Below are 13,149 nucleotides of genomic sequence, written 5' to 3' on the forward strand. Positions count from 1 at the left end.
ATGTCAAATTTATATGGTTCCAAGTAGTTCTAATGCTTGATATAGGCTCTAGGCACTTGTAGGAGTAGTTGCTATCAATATTATTGAAGTTGGTTCACTTTTGTTTGAAGTTACTAAAAATTTTAGAATCTTTCAGAGAAAAACAATATGCTTAGGAAGATGTTCCAAGGTGGTTCCTCTAAGAAGCAAGGACCCAGGATTGCTATGCACGATGCTGACGAGGATCCACCAAGAGACGCTCCAGTACGGCCTTGCGAATGGCCGTCGGAAAATTTTATGGACCGTGCGGGAATTAAAGAAGAATTCAAAGCATATTTGCGCAATGCCAGTCTTGAGGATTTTGAGGCTAACAAATGCCCCCAGTATCATGATCTCACAAGTTCCTTTGTGAGGAGGTTTGAGTATTCATCTTCGTGTAATTCTCCTTCAGTCATGTTTGATCTCTATGACAAATCTTATACCATGGACTTAGAGGATTTCACTTCTGCTTGCAAACTTCCATCATGGGGTAGTGTTAGGGATCCCCCTAAATCTGAATTTAGAAACTTTCTTGCTAGTATAACTGTGGGGGAATCTAGAGATATAATGCAGGCTACCATAGGGAGCAGTCACTTTCCTGCTATACATTATTTTGCTCTCTTCATCGGTAGATGCATAAATGCTAAGGATGAAGCATGTCATATGTGTGTCCCTGATCTTAGCATTCTTAGGAGTGCTGTGTTAGGAGACCAATCTTATCATATGGGAGCCATTGTAGCTCGTAGGTTGCATCATAATAGACATAATGGAGATTTCTTTGGAGGAATTTATGCAACCCGCTTAGCTCATTTTCTTGAGATACACATTCGTGAGGGTGATACGGAGTTGCCACCTGCATATTTAGATTATGACTCTATGGCTTCGCACCAGTTTGTCGAGAGGCCTGAATCACCTCTCTTATATCGTTTAATTTTTGATAAACGACGTGTTTTCCGTATTACTCTCCCTGCTCCTGCCTTCTTTGATTCACAGACAAAAAGAAGATATGTTATACTAGAGAGGAGGCAGAAGAGTACGAGAGGAGAGCGGAGGCAGCTCGACTCCATGCTGCAGCTCAGCAGGCGATAACGGCTGCACATCAGTATGATCCCAACTATTGTTCCTCATCATAGTACGACCCCAAAAACTATTATTATGGATATCCGCCAGGCCAGCCGTGGCCATAGGCCAACTTAGGCCAAAAGCCTAATCTTGGGGGAGTATGTATTTCTCACTCACATTACATTTATGTTCACACACACTCATTACTAGATGTCGGTGCTCATACTCTTTCACTATAATATCCATGCTAGTTTATTTTATTTTTCCTGCTTTCTTCTTGTGTGTTTGTTAAACCTTCAGAAAAACCAACAAATTTAGTAGTAGTTTATTTTTCTGCTGTAGTAGTAATAATTAAAAAGAAAACCCAAAAATATTTTCCGTTCTTCTTTTTGCTTGTTGGGAGCTTTCCCGTGTAAATAGTTTTATTTATTTTCTTTTCTTTGGGGGTCAGTAGGAGAAGACCATAATTAAATTGTTGAAGTGGCTCTTATATGCATTATTGTTGATTTAACCCAGAGCCCATATTGCCTTGTCTTATCCTGTTTATTGAATGCTCGTAGATTCCAGCTTAGTCCAATGCACGTACACTCTTATTATTATTCACACCGTTCGGTCATGCAAGTGAAAGGCAATTATGATGATATATGATGGACTGACTGAGATGATAAAAGCTGGTATGAACTCGACCTCTTTTGTTTTTGTAAATATGATGAGTCCCTCGTTCTTGATTCAGCTTATTATGAATAAACATGTTTGCAATGACAATTAGAGATCATAGTTGCTTGTGCCATGCTTGATTAGCTATGAGTTATAATGATTTACCTTGTGTGCCAACATGCTATTGAGATGGTTATGATGTGGTATGATGGGGTGGTATCCTCCTTTGAATGATTTAAGTGACTTGACTTGGCACATGTTCACGCATGTAGTTGAAACAAAATCAACATAGCCTTCACGATATTTATGTTCATGGTGGATTATATCCTACTCATGCTTGCATCCAATGTTTATTAATTTTAATGCATGTACATGGCTGTTGTCGCTCTCTAGTTGGTCGCTTCCCAGTCTTTTGCTAGCTTTCACTTGTACTAAGCGGGAATACTACTTGTGCATCCAATCCCTTAAACCCCAAAGTTATTCCATATGAGTCCACTATACATTCCTATGTGCGGTATCTACCTGCCGTTCTAAGTAAATTTGTATGTGCCAAACTCTAAACCTTCAAATAAACATTCTGTTTTGTATGCTCGAATAGCTCATGTATCAACCAAGGTTGTCCTTATCTTCCGTGTTAGGCGGGTTATTCTCAAGAGGAGTGGACTCCGCTCCTCACTCACGAGAAAATGGCTGGTCACCGGGATGCCTAGTCCCATGCTTTATGCGAACTAAATCAAAATTAATTGCAAACAAAACTCCCCCTGGGACCTGATCTATGTTGGAGGCACTCGTTGTTTCGAGCAAGCCATGGATTGATGCTTGTTGGTGGAGCGGGAGTATAAACTTTACCATTTTGTTTGGGAACTGCCTATAATATGTTTAGCATGGAAGATATCGCCATCTCTTAGTTGTTACGTTGACAATGAAAGTATACCGCTCAAAATACAATTTATCTCTATTTCAAAACCGAGCTCTGGCACCTCTACAAATCCCTACTTCCCTCTGCGAAGGGCCTATCCATTTACTTTTATGTTGAGTCAGCACCCTCTTATTAAAAAGCACTAGCTGGAGAGCACAGCTGTCATTTGCATTCATCACTGTTAATTTATGTTGGGTATGACTATGATTGGATCTCTTTTACCATGAATTACAATGTCTAGTCAGTCCTTGATCTTTAAAGGTGCTCTACATTTATGTTTTGCGGTCTCAGAAAGGGCTAGCGAGATACCATCTTGTTATATCATATTATGATTGTTTTGAGAAAGTGTTATCATTCGAGATTTATTATTATGACTTGCTAGTTGATTATGCTATTGATATGAGTAATTATGAGACATGAGAATTATTGCAAATGTAGTTAGTTATGATCTATGCTGAAAACTTGAATGCTGGCTTGACATAGTTACAACAACAAGAGCAAACAGAGCTTGTAAAAGTTTTTCTTTCTTTCTTTCAGTTTGTCAACTGAATTGCTTGAGGACAAGCAAGGGTTTAATCTTGGGGGAGTTGACACGTCTCCGTTGTATCTACTTTTCCAAACACTTTTGCCCTTGTTTTGGACTCTAACTTGTATGATTTGAATGGAACTAACCCAGACTGACGCTGTTTTCAGCAGAATTGCTATGATGTTGTTTTACGTGCAGAAAACAAATATTCTCGGAATGACCTGAAACTCCACAGAACATCTTAGAAAAAATAATAAAAAATCCTCGCCAAAGATGAAGACCAGGGGCCCACACCCTTCTCACGAGGGTGGGGGCGCCCCTACCTCGTGGGCCCCCTGGATGCCCTCCGACGCCAACTCCAACTCTATATATTTGCTTTCAGAGAAAAAAAATAAGAGAGAAGAAATCATCGCATTTTACGATATGGAGCCGCCGCCAAGCCCTAAAACCTCTCGGGAGGGCTGATCTGGAGTCCGTTCGGGGCTCCGGAGAGGGGGATTCGTCGCCGTCGTCATCATCAACCATCCTCCATCACCAATTTCATGATGCTCACCGCCATGCGTGATTAATTCCATCATAGGCTTGCTGGACGGTGATGGGTTGGATGAGATTTATAATGTAATCGAGTTAGTTTTGTTAGGGTTTGATCCCTAGTATCCATTATGTTCTAAGATTGATGTTGCTATGACTTTGCTATGCTTAATGCTTGTCACTAGGGCCCGAGTGCCATGATTTCAGATCTGAACCTATTATGTTTTCATGAATATATGTGAGTTCTTGATCCTATCTTGCAAGTCTATAGTCACCTACTATGTGTTATGATCCGGCAACCCCGAAGTGACAATAATCGGGACCACTCCCGGTGATGACCATAGTTTGAGGAGTTCATGTATTCACTATGTGTTAATGCTTTGTTTCGGTTCTCTATTAAAAGGAGGCCTTAATATCCCTTAGTTTCCAGTAGGACCCCGCTGCCACGGGAGGGTAGGACAAAAGATGTCATGCAAGTTCTTTTCCATAAGCACGTATGACTATATACGGAATACATGCCTACATTACATTGATGAATTGGAGATAGTTCTGTGTCGCCCTATGTTATGACTGTTACATGATGAACCGCATCCGGCATAATTATGCATCACTGATCCGGTGCCTACGAGTTTTCCATATACTGGTTCACGCTTATTTACTTTCCCGCTGCTACTATTACAATCACCACAGAATACCAAAAATATTACTTTTGTTGCCACTACCACGACTATCATATTACTTTGCTACTAAACACTTTGCTGCAGATACTAAGTTTCCAGGTGTGGTTGAATTGATAACTCAACTGCTAATACTTGAGAATATTCTTTGGCTCCCCTTGTGTCGAATCAATAAATTTGGGCTGAATACTCTACCCTCGAAAGCTGTTGCGATCCCCTATACTTGTGGGTTATCACTGTCTTAAAATATTTCCCACTAATTATGCGCCAAATTTCAAGTTGGCCTAGATTCATTTGCTATGGGAATTAAGTAGAAAACAGTACCAAAGTATTAATACAGAGAATATAGGGAAGGGGCTAAGTGCACACTTTGCATTGGAAAGCCTAGTGCTACAGTAGCATGGCCCAAGCCCACCACGGCCTTCTCCATCTTCTTCTGTACAGAGAGACAGAGCCATTTCCTTGGCCTCTGGACGGCCATCCACGCGTCCGATGAGCTCGTGTCAAGCATCCATGACACCCCGAGATGGATAAGACCGGCCCCCTCCTCCCCGAAACCCTAGCATCCCTTTTTTTCCCTCTCGCGCCCCTGCCTCTCCTGCTCGACGCTTGTGTGTTGCCGTCACCACCTCTCCGTCATTGTCGCGGCCACCGGCATCTCTGGCGTGCGGGATTACGTCCAGAAGGCCCGCTGTGGCCAGCTTCGTCCATCCCGGCGACCAAATCAAGCCAGGACGCCCTTGAACCGTTGCCACCAACCGTCTTCTCCGCCACGGTCGCCACCGTCCTCCATCATTGTCGCGGCCACCGGAGCACCCGCCTCGACTCCTTCTTCCTCCTCTACTCCGTCGTCACAGTCGCCGGGAACCACCGCCTTGAGCCTTCCTCGAGCACATCTTTGCACACCTGCAGGTGCGATGTAAGCCCCTGCCTTTCCCCTCTTTCTCACACGCGGTTTCGTCCCTGTAGCCATCGCTAGAAACCTCACCGAAGCTCGGCTCCTCCGTGCAGCTAGTCGTTGTTCGTCATGGTCATGCCTAGGCCCCGCGCTCATCGCATCCGCGCCCGTGGCTGCCCGCGAGCTCGCGCTGTCGTGCCCCTGGACCGCGCCCCTCCTTCCGCTCCTCACGGTCCATGCTCGCTGAACTCGCTGCCGCCAGCCATGCTCCGGCCATGGCCTCGTCGTCCCGCGCTGGACACGCGCAGGCGCAGCCCCTGTGCTGGCCACCACTGCCCCTTCACCTACGCGCCGCCTTGCTGCTCGCTCACTGCGCCTCCTGGCCAGCGTCGTGACCACCGGCGTGCCCGTGTGCGTGCATGCTGTGTGTGTGGTGTGTGCGTGCAATGTGTGTGTGTGTGTGTGTGTGTGTGTGTTGAGTGTGGCCGTGCCCACCTTCGGCCGCCTCCGCTTCTGGCCTCGCCCGCCTCCGGCTGCCGCTGCTTGCAGCTCCGCTGCTGCGCTGCTCGCTGACTGCTACTAGTGTAGCGCTGCCACAGTAACATTCAGCTACTGTAGCAGCAGCTAGCTTTTATAAAACATCATTGGTTAACCCCTTGAACAACCTCAAAACAGCAGCAAAACAAGCTTGAACATACATAAAATTTATATGGGCGTGTAGTACACTTGGCAGGGTCCAATTCTTTTCATTGGACCAAATACAAAAGTCGCCTAGATTAATTCCTATAAAAATGAAAAAAGTCTATGTTCTGTAAACTGGAAGAACTGAAAAACAGATTCTGGAATTGACATCCAGTAGCACTTTTCAAACGAAGATTTGGACAGGCAAATGGGCACTAATGTAGATGAACTTGAAACTGTCATTTAGATCATGGAAAGGTGATAAAATTGGTAAAGGGCACTACGCCATATGATGGACATAACTATAGTTATAGCCTTCGGAAAACAACCAAGTGATGTTTAAAACCGAGGATTTCTCAGACTTAGCCAATTTCTAGGGATTTCCAAATAACTGTTTACATCTTCGGTAATTCATAGAAAATAAACCATAGCTCGGATCGAAAAACTTTATACATGAAAGTTGCTCAGAACAATGAGACGAATCCGAATACGCAGTCTGTTTACCTGTCAGATGCCTCTAACTATATGAACATGGAACATTCCCCATCCAGTCATCCGTCTGACACAGGTCCGGAACCGGGAATACATTCCCGGTTGAATTCCCCCTTCACCTATATCGTGTAGCCATACATTAGGTCACCCCCGGCTCAACCTACTGCCATGTTATGCTTTGAGATGCTATGTTTGCTTATATTTACTGTTCCCCCTCGTCTCTTCGGTAGACCCCGTGGCGGTTGCCGATGCCGCTGTGATCGAATACGTCACCGACGACCCCTCCTTGCCAGAGCAACCAGGCAAGCCCCCCCCTTTGATCATCCCGATATCGCCCGTTTCCTTTCTCTCATGCTTGCATTAGATTTTGCTACTGTAACTATTTGCTCCTATTCTGATGCATAGCCTGCTTTTGTAACCTGCTTATTGTTACCTACCTGCTTATCCTAAACTGCTTAGTATAGGTTGGTTAGTGATCCATCAGTGACCCTCACCTTGTCCTTGTTGCCCCTGCTTCATCATCGAGGACCCGATCAACGGGATCGAAGACCAGGCACCGCACATCACTTTCCCCTAGTTGTACGACTCTGCAGAGTTACCATCGAGTGCCGAGGGTGGAACCTCTTACATCACTCCTGATGAGATCTCTATATTGTAGCTATACGATCGAGGTCATCGAGGGTGATTTCCTCCTTAAGCACTTCCATTACGGCTGTGTCGTGCAACCCCTCAAGTGTGAACCTCGAGGGTGGATCCTCTTACGTTCACCTTGATGATAACATCGAGTGGAATTCATCGGGGGTGATTCCTCGGGTTTTCCCCTTGGTGTCATACACACATTTACTATGGTTACTATGACTTTACACTGAACCATGTTACTAAAGGCGGGTAGGCCCTGAGGGGTACCCGCGCGAGCTTAATAGCGAGTGATGTGGAGGCGAGTTGACCTGGAGGGTACCCACGAGATACTTACGAGGCGTGGTCGGGCATTCTTAGCCCTTGCCGCAAGTACTCAAGACGGGGCAATGGGGTCACATCTTTCATAAGTCTCTTCTTGTTACCGCGTGTTCCTAATCCACTATGATTTGGATATTTGATCCGAGGGGCCTCTGGCCTGATAGGACTAACCATCACGTGGGCATGGTATGGGCGTTCTACGTCGTATGCATCAGCCGAAGCTTAATAGACGTCAGCGACTGAGCGGCACGCGCCGGGTTGGACTGCGTAAGCACCTGCCTTTTTGAAGGAGGTAGCTAGGTCTGCTCACCAGCCGCATACGCAACATGCAGGAGTTCCCGGGGAGATGGCCCATGACCCCTGAGGGCATAGGTTTAGTCCGGCGTGCTGACCTCTCTATTAAGCCTAGGTCGGGTTGTGGTGTATTGTTTGGCCGAGGCCGGGCATGACCCAGGAAAGTGTGTCCGGCCGTAGTTAATCGAGCGTGGTGGGTAAGTTGGTGCACCCCTGCAGGGAAGAAAACATCTATCGATAGCCTGTCCTACGGTAACGGACACTTGGAGTTGTATCCCGATCGATACAACTAGAACTGGATACTTGAGATGAGACATGGATATGAGAAATGAATAGTATGGCTCTGGGATTGCTTTCTCGTAGGGAGTCGAGGAAGGATATCTGGCCGAGGTTGATAACAATTCTACTACTTTACTTTATGCTACTCTACTCCCTCCGGTTGCTGCAAGATGGTGGTTTCTAGAAGATGCTAGTCTTCGATAGGCTAGGCTTTCCCCTTCTCTTCTGGCATTCTGCAGTCCAGTCCACAGATACAATCCTTTTCATTGATATCGATGCATATGTAGTGTAGATCTTTGCTTGTGAGTACTTTGGATGAGTACTCACGGTTGCTTTGCTCCCCCTTTTCCCCCTTTCTTCTTCTTTCCGGTTGATGCAACCAGATGTCGGAGCCCAGGAGCTAGATGCCACCGCCGACGCTTACTACTACATGGAGGCCGCCGACGACCAGGAGTAGTTAGGAGGCTCCCAGGTAGGAGGCCTTGCCTTTTCGATCGTTGCTACTTTTGTGCTAGCCTTCTTAAGGCAAACTTGTCTAACTTATGTCTGTACTCAGATATTGTTGCTTCCGCTGACTCTTGTGTTTTCGAGCTTATGTATTCGAGCCCTCGAGGCCCCTGGCTTGTAATATAAAGCTTGTATTATTTTGATTTGTGTCTAGAGTTGTGTTGTGATATCTTCCCGTGAGTCCTTGATCTTGATCGTACACATTTGTGTGTATGATTATAGTACGATTGAATTGAGGGCGTCACAAGTTGGTATCAGAGCGGACTGCCTATAGGAAGACCCCTTTCCAACTCCTTGGCCGAAGTTGAGTCTAGTCGTCCAAAACTGGTTTACTAACTTGGCTGTGTGGCTTACGGGCCCACGTCACCATTGGGTGGTATTAGGATCTTTTATTCCTCGTCTTTACTCTGGGACTCTGATCTCTCATCTATTCGGGTTAAACATTTTACTAACTCTGACATTAGGTTCTCGTACCCACTTCCTCCTAGAGAGCACCGACATTTCCGATGATCGCTTACTTCGCCAGAAGATTCTGCGGATACTCCTCGATATTTCTCGAGACCCTGTGCCAATTGCCTTGTAGTTCCTGACCATCGATAACCCCCCTGAATAACATCCTTGCCACTTGTACCTTCATCCCTAGTTGCTCTTGTTATTACAAGATACCACTAGTACTCTCCGTTGTTCCGATAATCCTTTGTGCCTTGTACTTTGCAGCTTCTTTTCGAACTGCGGATAATTCACTTAACCGGGGTTCATTCATCCCTAGTTGTTCATTTTCTTTCCAAATACCTGAAAAGGCTATTTGATCTTTCAAAATGCTCTGCAACCTATTGCTCTTGATTCTCCTTGCCTGCTTGCATTAGGATTAATTCCATATGTCTAGCAATATTCTTTAAAATTCTTTGTGATTGTCATTCTGTTCCTATGGATTCAGCGTGTGTGCGAATACTCGCAATCATCAATCAATCCTTGGAAATTTTCTTTCTGGCTCAAACATCCTTCCAGGTATGAGCTGGTTCTTGCCCAATCCAGATTTGATCGGGTACACCTCTAAGTCTATTGAACTTACTCATCTTTTGATTAGAGCCGCTGCTTCTGATCCTTCATCTTGAAATCATAATTCCTTTGTACCCAAGCATCGAATTATTTAGATGTTTCTATAATCCAAAGCCTTTGCATTCTTTCTTCTTCTGGTTGAGTACCGATATCCACATTAGATCCTATGTGGACCGCCAGATCCTTTGTTGGATTTTATTTGACAACGTCCTTCATATTCAATAACCTTTTGGGGCCTTTCCTCAGATACATAAAGCCTTTGGTAAATTGTATCATTTGCATTCTCAACCATGCTTTGCCTTTGAGCTTGTGTTATTTTTCTCATGGAGTTTGTGGTATATGTTCCCAAGATGCCCCTATGGGTTGAACCTATGCCTTCCTTAATCCATGTGAACCCGAGAGTTTTCACGAGTCATACTCTTCTGGTGTTTTGCCTGATAACATTTCAACACTACAACTTCATTGAATGCAAGAAGTGAATGAAAGGTTATGCATTGGAAGAGTGGGAGTCGACCTTGAACTTTGTGTTCATGCCCATGGAAACGATGTAGATCTTATCATGGAAGCTTCTCGTAACAATAATTATTCCCTTGGTATAATTTGATCCTGTACTTGTAATTTTGGCCTTTGCGATCGTGGTTCCAACCAAGATTGTCTTCTTTGATCCCCTTTCTCGGACAAGTTGAAGTGCTTGCCTTCTGCATATCATTACACATGTCCAAACTCTAATATGGTCTACCTTCGAGTATTACCCCTGGTATCTCGAGAATATCAAATAATTGAGTTGCTTCCTATGAATATTCATCTAGTATTACTTCTCACCGATTTCAGATTTTCCCCGGGGTTCTGAGTTATCAGTCACTCGAGAACACCGATAAGAGAATCGATCCCGCACTCTGATTCAACAACTCTAAGTAATTTTTGTTGCTTACGAGTTTAATAATCCTTCAAGTCATTCCTAGCCTGCTCGACTATATCATTATCGTGATAAATTTTAACTGTGCTACCTGATCCTTCTTCCTGGAGCACAATTTTCGACGATGAGTTAAGCCTACATCGATTTTCCTCGTCATATCATTTTGTCTTGAATAGCAAGCTTAATTTCGAGTTTGTGTCATACTCATGGTTCCAATAACCTTTCGCTTCATCATTCCTTTGACTAGATGTCATCGTCGATCGATTACATCTTCATGAAATCTCACGACAAAGGTGTCGTGATCATCATCAATATTCTGAGCTCTTCCAGGATATCAATTGAATTCATGATGAGAAATACAATCCTTGCCCCTTAATGATTTATGTTATCATCGACAACATTCTTGCCTTCCCCAACACAAACTTGTTCATATAATTTTGGTAATACATCCTTTTTGACATGTCGATGGATTGTTGATGAGCCTGTCGGCCACACCCTCATCTTTTCCTTGCTGAAATTCTATGACTTATTTTCTAAGTTGTTTCTGATGGAGTCTTTGTGTATTCGAAGTCTGACCTTTCCCTGATGACCATGTCAACACTATCCCGAAGCATGTGTGTGGTACTCCGATCAACAACAAGAACATTGGGAGCGCAATGCTAACTGTTCTTGATCAATTATCCAAACACCGTTGTATGGGTAAACCTCTTAAATTCCTTGCCCCTTTATCTAAATGGTTTAATACTTGCAGACCTATCATGCTCTGCCTTTCCTTGGGAAAGTTATACTCTAATACTTGGGTATAAACATCTTTCTTTTCCATTGGTCTGATTATCATAATAATCACATTTTCCTTTCCATTGTTTGTTTCACCTTTCTTGTAATCTAACTTGTCTGAGCAAAGATAAATCCCTACTTAAGTAAGCACATCGATGTACAACTCTGTCAGTAAGATCCTGTTACTATTGTTGAAGACATTCTGGTAACCATCGATGGACGAGAACTTTGCCTATTGGTCCGCCCCTTCTTACGAGCAGGAAATGGTTCTCTTCGTCCCTCGCCCTTGGTACCAACGCTGTTGCCAACATAATCGGCAGGCTATTCTCTGACCTGCCTTGCTATCATGACCGTGCAAAATGTTACCTATCTTGTTTTGAGCTCCATCCTTCCCGGGTCTTCCCCCTTACTCCACTCCTTAAATCTCGGGAAGAGATTTCTTGTAGTGGAGGAGATTTGTAACGCCCGGATAATCAAGCTATAGTAATCCCCTACTAATGATGCCAAGTCATCACTGTTATTGTTGCTAATCTCACTTTGTTTCAAAACCAATTCAAATTCAATTTTAAAATTAAAGTCAAACAATTAAAGTTTTCAAATGTCAAAACAAAAATGTTTGTTGGGTTGCAAATATTCACTAGGTAATTATCATGTGGCAACCGACATCATTTGGCTCTCCCTTTAACCCCTAAGAAAATATAAAGTGGTCTAATGGCAACTATTATGGGCTTTTAAATATAAACAAATGTTCCTATTTTTCCCAAACCACTTGAAAACTTTTGTGCCGTCTCAAAATATTTTCCACTAATTATGCGCCAAATTTCAAGTTGGCCTAAATTCATTTGCTATGGGAACTAAGTAGAAAACATTACAAAAGTATTAATACAGAGAATATAGAGAAGGGGCTAAGTGCACACTGTGCATTGGAAAGCCTAGTGCTACAGTAGCATGGCCCAAGCCCACCACGACCTTCTCCTTCTTCTTCTGTATAGAGAGACAGAGCCATGGCCTTGGCCTCTGGCCGGCCGTCCATGCGTCCGATGAGCTCGTGTCGAGCATCCATGACACCCTGAGATGGATAAGACCGGCCCCCTCCTCCCCGAAACCCTAGCATCCCTTTTTTCCCTCTCGCACCCCTGCCTCTCCTGCTCGACGCTCGTGTGTTGCCGTCACCGCCTCGCCGTCGCTGCCGCGGCCACCGGAATCTCTGGCATGCGGGAGTACATCCAGAAGGCCCGCTGCGGCAAGCTTCGTCCGCACCGGCAACCAAATCAAGCCAGGACACCCTCGAACCGTTGCCACCGGTCTTCTCCACCACGGTCGCCACCGTCCTCCATCATTGTCGCGGCCACCGGAGCGCCTGCCTCGACTCCTTCTTCCTCCTCTGCTCCGTCGTCGCAGTCGCCGGGAACCACCGCCTCGAGCCTTCCCCGAGCACATCTTTGCACACCTGCAGGCGCGATGTAAGCCCCTGCCTTTCCCCTGTTTCTCACGCGCGGTTTCGTCCCCGTAGCCGTCGCTAGAAACCTCACCGGAGCTCGGCTCCTCCGTGCAGCTAGTCGCCTTTCATCGTGGTTGTGCCTAGGCCCCGCGCTCATCGCATCCGCGCCCGTGGATGCCCGCGAGCTCGCGCTGCCGTGCCCCTGGACCACGCCCCTCCTTCAGCTCCTCGCGGTCCGTGCTCACTGAACCCGCTGCCGCCAGCCACGCTCCGGCCATGGCCTCGTCGTCCCGCGCTGGACGCGCGCAGGCGCAGCCCCTGTGCTGGCCACCGCTGCCCCTTCACCTACGCGCTGCCTTGCCGCTCGCTCGCTGCGCCCCCTGGCCAGCGTCGTGACCACCGGCGTGCCCGTGTGCGTGCATGTTGTGTGTGTGGTGTGTGTGTGTGCAGTGTGTGTG

The sequence above is a fragment of the Triticum aestivum genome, chromosome 7A (genome assembly GCF_018294505.1).
Source record: "Triticum aestivum cultivar Chinese Spring chromosome 7A, IWGSC CS RefSeq v2.1, whole genome shotgun sequence".
Taxonomy (NCBI): domain Eukaryota; kingdom Viridiplantae; phylum Streptophyta; class Magnoliopsida; order Poales; family Poaceae; genus Triticum; species Triticum aestivum.